This window comes from Chiloscyllium punctatum, chromosome 37, assembly GCF_047496795.1.
Source record: "Chiloscyllium punctatum isolate Juve2018m chromosome 37, sChiPun1.3, whole genome shotgun sequence".
Lineage (NCBI taxonomy): Eukaryota > Metazoa > Chordata > Chondrichthyes > Orectolobiformes > Hemiscylliidae > Chiloscyllium > Chiloscyllium punctatum.
In genome coordinates this window covers 25,391,809-25,403,124 of record NC_092775.1, presented here as the reverse complement: position 1 = coordinate 25,403,124, position 11,316 = coordinate 25,391,809, and the positions used below count along the sequence as shown (strand labels likewise).

The window sequence follows — 11,316 nt, the reverse complement described above, 5'->3', positions numbered from 1 at the left end:
CAGAGCAGGAACAATAACTCCGTCCAATGGTGGCGATGTTTATTTTTGATATGGATTTGTAATATGGAGGGTTCAAAATGATACGTTTTTCAAAATTTAATACTAAATGTTGGCAGTAAACGGATAACCCCTGTGAAGTGAAATTACAGAAGGATTTGTAAACGGACACACTGACTTGCGAGGGGAAAAGTCCGTCACAGATGTGGCGAATTCCTTCAATCAGGAGTGATCGCCTTATTTCGGATGTGCAGTGAATTGCAAGGACCGAATTAAACATATTCGGATACTCTAGAAAACTGGGTAACTAATTGACAGTGAACTACAGAATTTTCTTCGCAAATGCAGGGTTTTTCAGATATGAAATCATTAAAAAAATTCGAATTGATGTAGTATATTGTCAATTGATAGTATTTCAAAGGTTGGAAGTTAGTCGTAAACTGCATATTTAACTGTAAATAAACTGTGATTATACAGTCTGTTGTAACAATACTGTCTATTTTCTTACGTTAACGTTAAAACAAAAGCGTTGAAATTGCTTCTCTGAGCTTTTTTTTATTGCAAACCCGAGCATTTAGAAGCGATATTTGTTCATTATATAAATGCCGCAAAAAAAGTTGTTGCTTTGTGCAGATAAATAATGTTAGCCAGCTGACCTAGAACGAGAGAGATTTCAATGTCTTCAGATTATATCCTAGACTTTAATTTGTGAAAGCTGCTCTCCGGGTGAAGGTAGATTAATATTTCCGCCCTTGTTGCCAGAATCTAAGTTCCAGACGAATACTTTCTTGGCAGTTTACCTGATTTACAAATGTCATCGGGCAGCTTCTGAGATTACAGTTTTATTGGGCACGGAAGAATGGTTCAGCGTTTACTTCCGTTCTTTCAAATCCACGTGACATCAGACAGGTCCTTGCATCAAATAAGCGACTTTTGACAGTGTGATGACCATTGTTAGGTAGGTAAACCAACGGGCCATTCGTAATGGAAAAATAACTACTTTTCTTGACACTAAGCATTTTTGTTTGGTATCAGTGAGTTTTAACTTGCCTGCCTGTGCAGAATGGGATGGTAACTGTAACTTAATGCATCATTGATACAAAGTGGTTTCCAACACATTAGTTCGAAAGCATCCGTACAATGTAAGAAAAAGTTTGGCGAGCTTGCTTCCAAAAGCAATAAACTACTGGACCGAGTAACTGTAGCTATGACAACCAAGTTGCGAGTTGACACCCGATGAAGTGCAGCGTGAAGACAAATAAAATAGATTTGTGGGCAAGTTCGTCTGAATGATTCCGAGTGAAAGCAGGATTTATGTTCACTCCATGTTTGCATTAAAATGACATCCTTGGAAATATCCCACTGTTGTGTAGTTTAGAAAAGAAACATCTATTGGTTACACGGTGGGACAGACATTCTTCTCTTGGTTTATCGGCATGAAGTCAATGAACTGAATAACCTTCTGTCCCATAATTACTGTTTTTTTTAATTCACTCGTGGGACGTGATGTCGCTCTCCGTCACTCGAATGACACTAACTTGAATTTAACGGAGTAATGTGATGCTGCTGCTGTCATTGCATTAGCAATGCAGAGCCCGGAATAATGCGGAGAAGGAACGAATTCAAATCGCATCATGCTACCATGCTAACGTTAATTAGTTAATTAATTAAGCAATAATGGCGACCATAAAGCAACTGGAGTATTGTGATGCACATCCTGTTTAATAATACCAGTTAGAAAGAAAAAAAAATTCTTACCCTTCATGTGACTTCAGACCATGAGCACTGGGGTCGATTCTGAACTGCTTTCTGTTATGAGTACTCGGTTGTATCAAACAGGTGCGGAAAGATAGCGCTGTGAGTGTGCCTACACCACAGGTATTGCAAAAATGTGACTCCTTGATTTGTCAAGGACAATTAAAAATGGAAAACAAATATGCTAGCCCGAACAGTTAAAGCCAAATTTCATAATTAAAAACAACAAAAAATCCAAAAATGCAAATATGAGTTTTAAGGAAGTTTCACTCAGATATGAGCAATATTACCCTGATTCAGCAACAAAGAAACTGAAGTTGGTCAATAGTAAGAAAAGGCATGGTTTTTGCTTCCATGTTTGGTTTTTTTATATCAATAATAAGATCTAGCAGAATTTTGCAATTACAGAATGAAATGGGAAAGAAATAGGATTATCAGTGAGTGCAGATTCATAGCTCCTTGAACATGGAGTCTCAGGGAGATGGGATAGTGAAGAAATTGTTTGGTATGCTTTCCTTTATTGGTCAGAATATTGAGTACAGGAGTTGGGAGGTCATGTTGTAGCTGTACAGGACATTGGTTAGGCCACTATTGAAAAATTGTGCGCAGTTCTGGTGTCCATCATATCGGAAGGATGTTGTGAAACTTGAAAGGGTTCAGAAAGGATTTACAACGATGCTGCCAGGGTTGGAGGATTCAAGCTATAGGGAGAGGTTGAATAGGCTGGGGCTGTTTTCCCTGGAGCATCGGAGGCTGAGGGGTGACCTTATAGAGGTTTATAAAATCATGAGGGGCATGGATAGGGTAAATAGACAAAGTCTTTTCCCTGAGGTGGGGAGTCCAGAACTATAGGGCATAGGTTTAGGGTGAGAGGTGAAAGATATGAAAGAGATCTAAGGGCCAATTTTCACACAGAGGGTGGTACGTTATGGAATGAGCTGTGAGAGGAAGTGGTGGAGGCTAGTACAATTGCAATATTTAAAAGGCATTTGGATGGATATGAGAATAGGAAGGGTTTGGAGGGATATGGGCCAGGTGCTGGTAGGTGGGACTAGATTGGGTTGGGATATCTGGCCGGCATGGATGAGTTGGACTGATGGGTCTGTTTCTGTGCTGTATATCTCTATCACTCTATGATTCTACATGGAAGCTGTGAATCTGGAGTGTAAGAGCATGGTGTGGCAGTTTAGATATATGCATCATAATGGAAGTTGAGGTAAACACAGGTGATGCACACACAAAAAAATGTTGCCTGCACTTACCGAGACAGTGGGCACAACATAATAAAAGTTGACAATAGATAAGTTGTAAAAAGAATGAATGTTTTGTAATATATAGCATTTCTGACAATCACCTTGGCTTCTCAAAGTGATTTACAGACAAGGAAGTATCCTCAAAGTATAGTCGTTGTTGAGTACAGGAAGTATAGCAGCCAGTCTGTGCATACCAAACACCAGAAAATTGCATTGTTTTGAGTGCAAATAACCTGTTTCATGTGATGTTCATTGAGGGATAAGTAATGGTGAGCAAATTAAGTCAGTTCATTCATCAACAATTACAGGGATAATCAACCATCACGCTACTACCTATGGAATGAGTTACCAATGTTGTCAACTTTTATATCTGATTAATCTTCCAGGTTTTCAAATCTAGACATTCTCAATATTTTTGACTAAGTGAATTATGACAGACTGAATGTATATCAACAGTTTATTTGTTTTATTGACTTGTTGGCCACATTTCTTTAGGTCTTTTGTTATGAATTGTCATTGGTTTACATGCTGATCAGCATTTCTCAAGTTGAAAGAGATACTTGGATGAACAATTGTATAGAAAAATGGTTTTTGAAGGAATTGTACATCTATGAGCTTACAAATGTTTCAAGTTTTCTTCTAATCAATTAAGTTTAAACTTATAATTACTCATGATAATATGGGAGCTTCAACTCCAATTCTCCATAAGCAAAGAGGTACTACTAATAATGTGATGCTAAAACTGAGCTATTGACAGGCAATATAGGTGTTTTTATTTGTTAATAGCAGATTATAATAAAGCAGGTTTATTTTGTTACTTTAAATTATGTATGACATAACATTATGTCTCAGTAAGCACTAATTCCAGCTGACCTATCAAGTCACTACTGTTCTTCTGAAAGATCAAGCTAACTATATTTATGCACTCAACACAAACCAGGTGCAATATGTGAGAATTATCCCTGCTTCCCCAATGCATAGCATGCACCTTTCACCTCAACCCACACCTACATCCCCACCCCTCCCCCAACACACACACACACACATTCCAATCTCATTTAAGGAACTCCTCATCATAACTTTGTATCCCCAACACCCCCAGTATCTGTGCTGATAATTTATAAAATCAACATCATTTGTTGTCAGTTTTGTAATGTTTGCAGTTCTGGTGGTGTCTGCTTCAAATTGGGATGATAACAGTTGTGTGGGGCACTTCAACCATGGCCAACATTTTATCTTCACATCCTGTAAAGAGAACAGAACGTATTAAACACTTGTCAATTTTTGTATTGTACTAACATAGTTTATGTACTCGGTAAAACCTGTAAACCTACCTGTAAACTTACATAACTTGCATTGTTCTGTACTCTCCTCTAACTTTCAATCCACTTACCACTTTGAACAAATCTGTGATATGTTTCTCATTTGCTTAAGTTTAACATATGTGCTAATTTGTTGAACCCTGTTACAGTTTTATAACTTCAGGTTACTGTGATTTTGTTAATTGAAAGTGTTCTCATTAATACATTCTCTCTTCTATCAGGACACAGTTAATGTCATTTACCAACCATTGTGTTTGCCATTCTGTACTTTTTCAAATTATACCCTTGCTCACATTTCTATGTGTCTTTCGGAACTTTTATAGTTATATCTTTGCAAAGACAACCTTTTATTGTGTTCTTATATATTTTGTCCTGTTCACACAGCACCCCATAACTGTGGAATATATTTGCTCTATGTTAAGCAACACCCCAACTTTAAAAATCTCATTTATGCTTTCAACTTCTTCAAGAGGTTGACTTTCTTTATCTTTGTAATATCCTCAAACAGGACACCCTTGAATGTTAGCATTCTTTTAATTCTGGTCTCGACCATCCAAACTTTTAATTATTCCATCTTAAACTCTAGACCTCCACAACAAACCCCCTCCCGACCTCTGCTCACAGTAAGCCTCTTCATCACTTCAACTGCCATTTCCTACTTGAAGATGCACCATAAAACTATCTGTTTATCTAAGTATCTATTCAAATGTCATACTGATTCTTTCTGTGATGCAGCATTAAAACAACTTGGGATGTTTTAAAAATCACGTTAAAGGTACTATATAAACTTTTGTGGTTGCATTGTCTTACTTTATAGTGATATCATGCTTTATTTCCATGATCTTTATTAAATGGCCAATGTCTTCCAGATCCATAATCAGGCCCTCCAAATAGATATTTTAGAATTCAGTATTTCTGAAATCCATCCAGATTTAACTACTACTTTGCCCAATCAGAGGTTACCTTCCTCCATTAAAGGGTAAGGTTGTGGGGGTAAGGGTAATATCATAAGGGGGTTTAGTTAGTTAATTTGGCTTGATGATGACAGTGTAGTGCAAAATCAAACCAACAACATCCCTGTTTGATTATGGTAGTTCATGGAGCCCCATAGACCCTCAGTGCTTGTGGACTGTTGCCCTGCAAGCTGTAAAAAACAATTGTCTCTCTATAATGGAACAAAATATCTATGGAGTACTTTATGGGCTATGCCTGATTACCTTACTCCCTTTAAAAAATCATTTGGGTCACTTTTATGTAAGTTACAAAGGTTTCATTTAATGTTCAACTTTGCCCATTGCAGATTTTCACCCACAGTGGAGTACTAGTACTTGTAGATTCATTTTTAAAAATGCTGTACATAATCCCCAATGTGTATGATTCAGGATTGACTGATAATTAACCCTGCAGTATGGTAAGTGGCCTGCTACGAGTACATAGGTGCCTACTACATTCCCTGTTTCTTAAAATACCATTATGATGCATGCATGTTAAAGCTGTACTCCACATTCATTTACAGATAAATGAAATACTGGAAGCTTAAAAATAGTCAAAGTACCATTTCATATTATATTTGCAAGTTGGGTTAATTGTTTAAAAATGTGTTAGTATTTATGATAGCTACATCTAATAAGTCCTTAAAAATACTACCCTCATAGACATATCATTAGCTTTTTCCAAACTTCTGGCAAATATGTACTCAACCATGATGAAAATGAACTTATGAAGATCTGTTCTTTTTCAAAATTCAAATAATTCTTTGCAACAGTCAAACAATCAAAATGTTAATAATCTTCACTCCTTCACAGATAACAGTGAATCTGCTGCCTGTCTGATAAGAAAACAGCCTGCTTAGTTTGTCACAATTTCAATAATGGTAAATCACACTTCTTTTCTGACAATGTGCTATATCACCTTGTCACCCCAGCATCTCACCCAAATTGCATATGCTTCTTTGCAACGAATAGTTCAAGTATTGCGTTTTAATACTTAATAAAGTAGGATGATCTTCATTTAGCCCCGTTGTTGACATTAATAAAGATGGCATTGTGATAGATGTGCCCCCATTTGATGGAAAATACAAAAATAATACTCAGTAATAGCATTTACTAAAAATACAGAAATAAATTTGCTAAATGAAATCAGTTCAACATTGCTAATGATTTGTGTTTCATATACTGTTTCAGTAATTAGTAAGGTTGAAAGTTGAGCAAATATTCAACATTTGCACACATCACTAAATATTTGAGCACTATATTTGTTTGAATTATCTTGCTTCTAGGTGGCTAATCCATTTAGTAATAGATTGTATAGCACTAGTTCACAGGTTTAAATCAGTACTGTACCTGTTTAAAACATGCAAGCCAGCAGACCTAAGTTATACTTCGGTTTATCCCACAAAAGCTGAATTCCCTTAAGGGGCGCATTCTTAATACTGCAGATTATTGTTAACTTGCTTTATAATTGTTATCCCCACACAGTCTAATGGTATCCTTACATGGAATCTAGCTGGTAACAATTCAGTGGATCAATTGCTTTGAAATGCTCCTTACGGAGAGAATATCCTCAATGTTGCAGAGGTGTAGCAGACATGAGAAAAATATATCACAATTTTTAAAAAAATCAGCAAGAACAATGCACATTTTATGATGAGAGATTTATTCTACACGAATTGAAATAAGAAATGGAACTTGAACAGGAAGTATTATTCATCAGTTTTGGAATGTGTTCTGTCGCAAAATTCTGGTAAAGCAGTATTTATCCAGGAACTAAACTCGCTCCAAACTGTTGAGACAGTTTGCTAAAGTAAATTTGACGTTACCTGTCATTAATCCACTGGAACTGGAAGCCAAATGTTTTTTTCAGGTGATATCACCATCTTTAGAATCTGACTGAAAGCGATGGAAACGGCTCCGTAAACCTTCATCCTTCACACGGGGTTGCAACCCCTCGCCTAGGTGCGTGCTAAACTTTGAGGAAAACTAATTCTCAGTTTCAGGCTTTGAGAGGTAGTTCCGCAATCCTTGTCAAACAGTACAACTGCTTCCACGAAAAATATTTACGTTTTAACTACATTAGACACATCTTGCTTTATCGCGATGTGTGAAACTCTTCGTAAGTAGTGGACTTTCTATTTTGCCACGTTGCCCTTCTCCAGCACATCAGCCAAGCTTATTGCACTTACAAACAATAAGAAACCATTAATTTCAGAGCCGCCACTCTGACCAACTGACAAAATGATCACTTTTAAAGAGGCTGGTCTGCAAAAGCCAGACAAGTAATGACAATAAAAGCTGAGAGTTTGGTAGTCTAATGTTGGTCAACAGTGAGATTAGTTTTAATACGATCCTAACGCCGAGTCATCGAAGTTTATTGTGATACCTACTTGCATTGTACCAATTTAAATTGCATGTTTTCTTCTCTTCACACAGTTTTAACTGTGACTGTCAAGCAACATTAGCCCATTCTGCAGAAGGCACTGTCGAATCATTCTTGGTTTTTAGATGTACTAGCTGGGGATCCAAGGCGCGCTGCCAGATATAGGCAAAGACACTGAATTGCTTTAGCTGTAAGTGTAAATAAAACACTGATTTGAAACGCACATCTCTTAATTCAGAGATCGGCTTTAGCTCGTCGCCTTGAGACTTTTGAATAAACGATAGTAATCATCAGAGAAAGATTCCGTGATCGCCCACAGGTGCCTTGTCCAATCTTACGGGTTTAGACTTCTAAGCCAATACTGTCATTGGAAGCCTCAGCTGAACGTTTCCTTAAATTACAAGGGCTGGGCTTGGCAAGTGACTGACTCTATCATTGCGCTGAACAGAAACCAAAGGTAGAAGCCTCAGTGTAGGATCGGGCTGAGGAGCTCTTGCTTCCAAACTGAAATGAAAGAAATGTTAAGATATTTTAAGGTTCTGACCTTTGGAAACCGTGGTTTCTCACACCTTGCTTAATTCAATACCGAGAGAAAGGTTTTGAAAGGATGGAAGAGTATGGATCACAGCATAGAATCTGAACATTGAATGAAAGTTCCCATTGAATTGAATCTAAATCTGAATAAAAATGTTCAGGACAGTTTGACACACTTCACACCGCCTGATTGAAGTTGGAATGTTGCACATATTAAGTGTTTATAAGTCTCCCTCTTGAAAGTGATTGTGTGTGCGCGTGGTTTACGCATAGATTCAAAACTCTTCTCTCAGTCCGTCATCTTGTAATTTTGTTCAGATACTACACACATGGAATGTGCAGTCTAAATTGTGCAGCAAATTGAATGTCGTTTTTTTAAAAGAAGTTTATAATACTTAAGGAATCCGCCAGGCCCTTGAATAATAGCAAAACACCGCGGATGCTGGAGATCCGAAATATAAAAACTGAAAGCGCTGGGGGGGGGGGGGAGCTCAGCAGGTTTTGCAACATCTGTGGAGAAAGAAATAGAATTCATGTTTCGAGTCCAATGACTTCTCCGGGAATTTTCTGTCTCCGCAGATGCTACCGGACCGGCTGAATTTCTGTACTTATTCTGTGAAACACCTTGAATTTGCGGTCGCGCCCTGTGTGGGGCGAGATGAGTTGCTCCCTTTCTGACACAGGTGAGGGACAGCACTTACACTATCCGGACATGTAGCTCACTCGCTCATTTTCAGCAAAGCTGATTGTATTTCGTGCTGTATAGATCCTGCCTGACAGCCACCCGTGCGCTGGAAATGGACCCTAATGTACCGGTGATATTCTTACACCTCTAGTGAGCAATGCAGCGTGCCAACCCTGTCTGGCAATCAGGCAATTCGTGTAAGGTACATTTCACTGAAACCTGGTGTGTTCCTCGGTCCATTTCACGAACGATGAATCAAAGTCCAAATTCCTGGAAACAGAAACAGGGGACCATCAATCGAAAGCAGATTTTGCGCGTGGAAGCATTGTTTAGTTTTTTTTTATTGTTTGGGAAAGCTGATGGGTTGTGTGTTCAACTTGAATGAGGGTGGAGTGAGGGGCAAGACTGAAAAAGGCCTGTGGGGGAACTCACCTCAATGTCGCAAGTCAGGGTCATGTTTGTTTATGTTATCGCCCTGTCCAGTGAATCAATGACTTTGCCGCCGCATCTGGCTGGAAAGCTACTTGGTGAAGGATGAAAAAAAAAGCTTTTAATAGCAACGTGAGCGGTTAATGAAATCATCAGCGCCCAGAGACAGAGCGCTTTGCCGGCACCAACATGCAGTCAGTCAGGGCTCGTTTACCAAGGTCACTGGATACTGCAGCTCTCTGCAAGACCCAGAAATGAGTTTGTGCACAAACCGTGTAAGGTCCAAATGTCGCAGTTATTGTCAAGCTGCGGTCGCAAGATTTGCTAGCGTCTGGTGGAGTAACTGGGCCAGATGGTTAAATATAGCACTGGCGACGCTGCTCTTTATTTATCCTGGAAAAACCTGAGTGTAGCGGAATTAGGTTCATTCTCCCTTCCCCCATGCATCGTGTGACAGGATATGTATTTGATCCTTACTGTTGCCAAACGCAAGGACCTAGTCGTTTGAGTGGTTATGCGATATTAGTCGAGTGTTGTGTATAGCTGAGAAATAATTGGAATACTTGTGGAGAACCCACTAACTTGCAGCCGAAATCCGGTTGGAGTTTGCTTTCACATGTGTCTTTGTGAGACTTTGGATGGACAAAGGAATCTAACACGGACCTTCAGCTGTTATTAAGGGTAAATGCGGTGCTGCAAGTTTTAAATCCAAAGTTATATTTGTATATCACAAATCAAACTGAATGCTAAGCTCCCTCCATGCATGCTTTCAGATCTTTCCCCTCTTTCTATCTCTAAAATCTCCACCAGCCCCACAGCCCTCACATATCTGTGTCTGCTTAATTCTAACCTCTTGTGCAATTATACTTACAGCTCCAATGTTGGTAGCCATGTCTCAAATTGCCGATACTCCAAGCTTTGAAATTCTCTCACTATACATTTCTGCAGACAATTCTTAAAACCTATCTCTCTGACTAATCGTTTGATCACATATGGAGTCATAGAGTTGTACAGCAAGGAAACAGACCCTTTAATTCTACTGGTCCATGCCAAACAGATATCCTAAATTAATTTAGTCTCATTTGCCAGCATTTGGCCTCTATCCTTCTCAACCATTCCTATTCATATACCCATACAGATGCCTTTCAAATGTTGCAATTGTACCAGCCACCACCATTTCCTCTGACAGCTTATTCCACACATGCACCACCTTCTGTATGAAAACGTTGCCCCCAGATCCCTATAATATATTTCCCCTTTCACCTTAAACCTATGCCCTCTAGTTTTGGACTCTCCTACTCTGGGGAAAAGACCTCGGTTATTCAATCTATCCATGCCCCTCATGATTGTATTAACCTCTATTAGGCCACCCCTCAGTCTCTGACACTCCAGGGAAAACAACCCGAGCCTATATAGCCTCTCCATATCGCTCAAAACTTCCAACCCCGTCAACATCCTTGTAAATCTTTTCTGCACCCTTTCAAGTTTAACAACTTCTTTCCTATAGCAAGGAGACCAGAACTGAATGCAGTATTTTAAAAGTCGCTTAACCAATGTCCTGTACAGCCACAACATGACATCTCAACTCCTATACTCAATGCATTGATCAATAAAGGCAAGTGTACCAAAAATCCTAATGTGGCTTCTATCATATATTATTTTACAAAATAACATGTCAGTGTTGCCTTATTTATGTGGGTCCTTCCAAACCTTCTGAATTTTAAAATTCACATGACATTCTTGTGTCTCTGACACATTGATGATCTAGAAATGAGCTTTGCCAAACTATGCTTCACCTCAAATTTCAGAAAATTACCTTCACCTTGCTTGTGATATCTGTATTTTAGCTATGAAATCTTGGATGCAGCAAGGTTTTCACTAATACCTTTTTCCAGTGCTGACCTTTGGAAATGAGATTGCTGGAGTGAATCCAACTTTAAATATTCATTTGAATATCAATGTACAT

General features: G+C 38.6%; 1 long non-coding RNA gene across 2 annotated transcripts; it reads right to left on the bottom strand.

Moving 5' to 3' along the window:
- Positions 1-3,448: 3,448 nt before the first annotated feature.
- On the bottom strand, positions 3,449-9,539 carry LOC140462952 (uncharacterized). Of its 2 annotated transcripts, none has more exons than XR_011954562.1 (4): positions 9,354-9,539; positions 8,938-9,191; positions 7,146-8,206; positions 3,449-4,250 (listed from the first exon to the last, which is right to left on the bottom strand). It is a non-coding gene; the product is annotated as an uncharacterized lncRNA (long non-coding RNA). The 2 variants fall into 2 exon arrangements; XR_011954563.1 differs by having other exon boundaries at positions 7,710-8,206.
- Between the last annotated feature and the right edge of the window lie 1,777 nt (positions 9,540-11,316).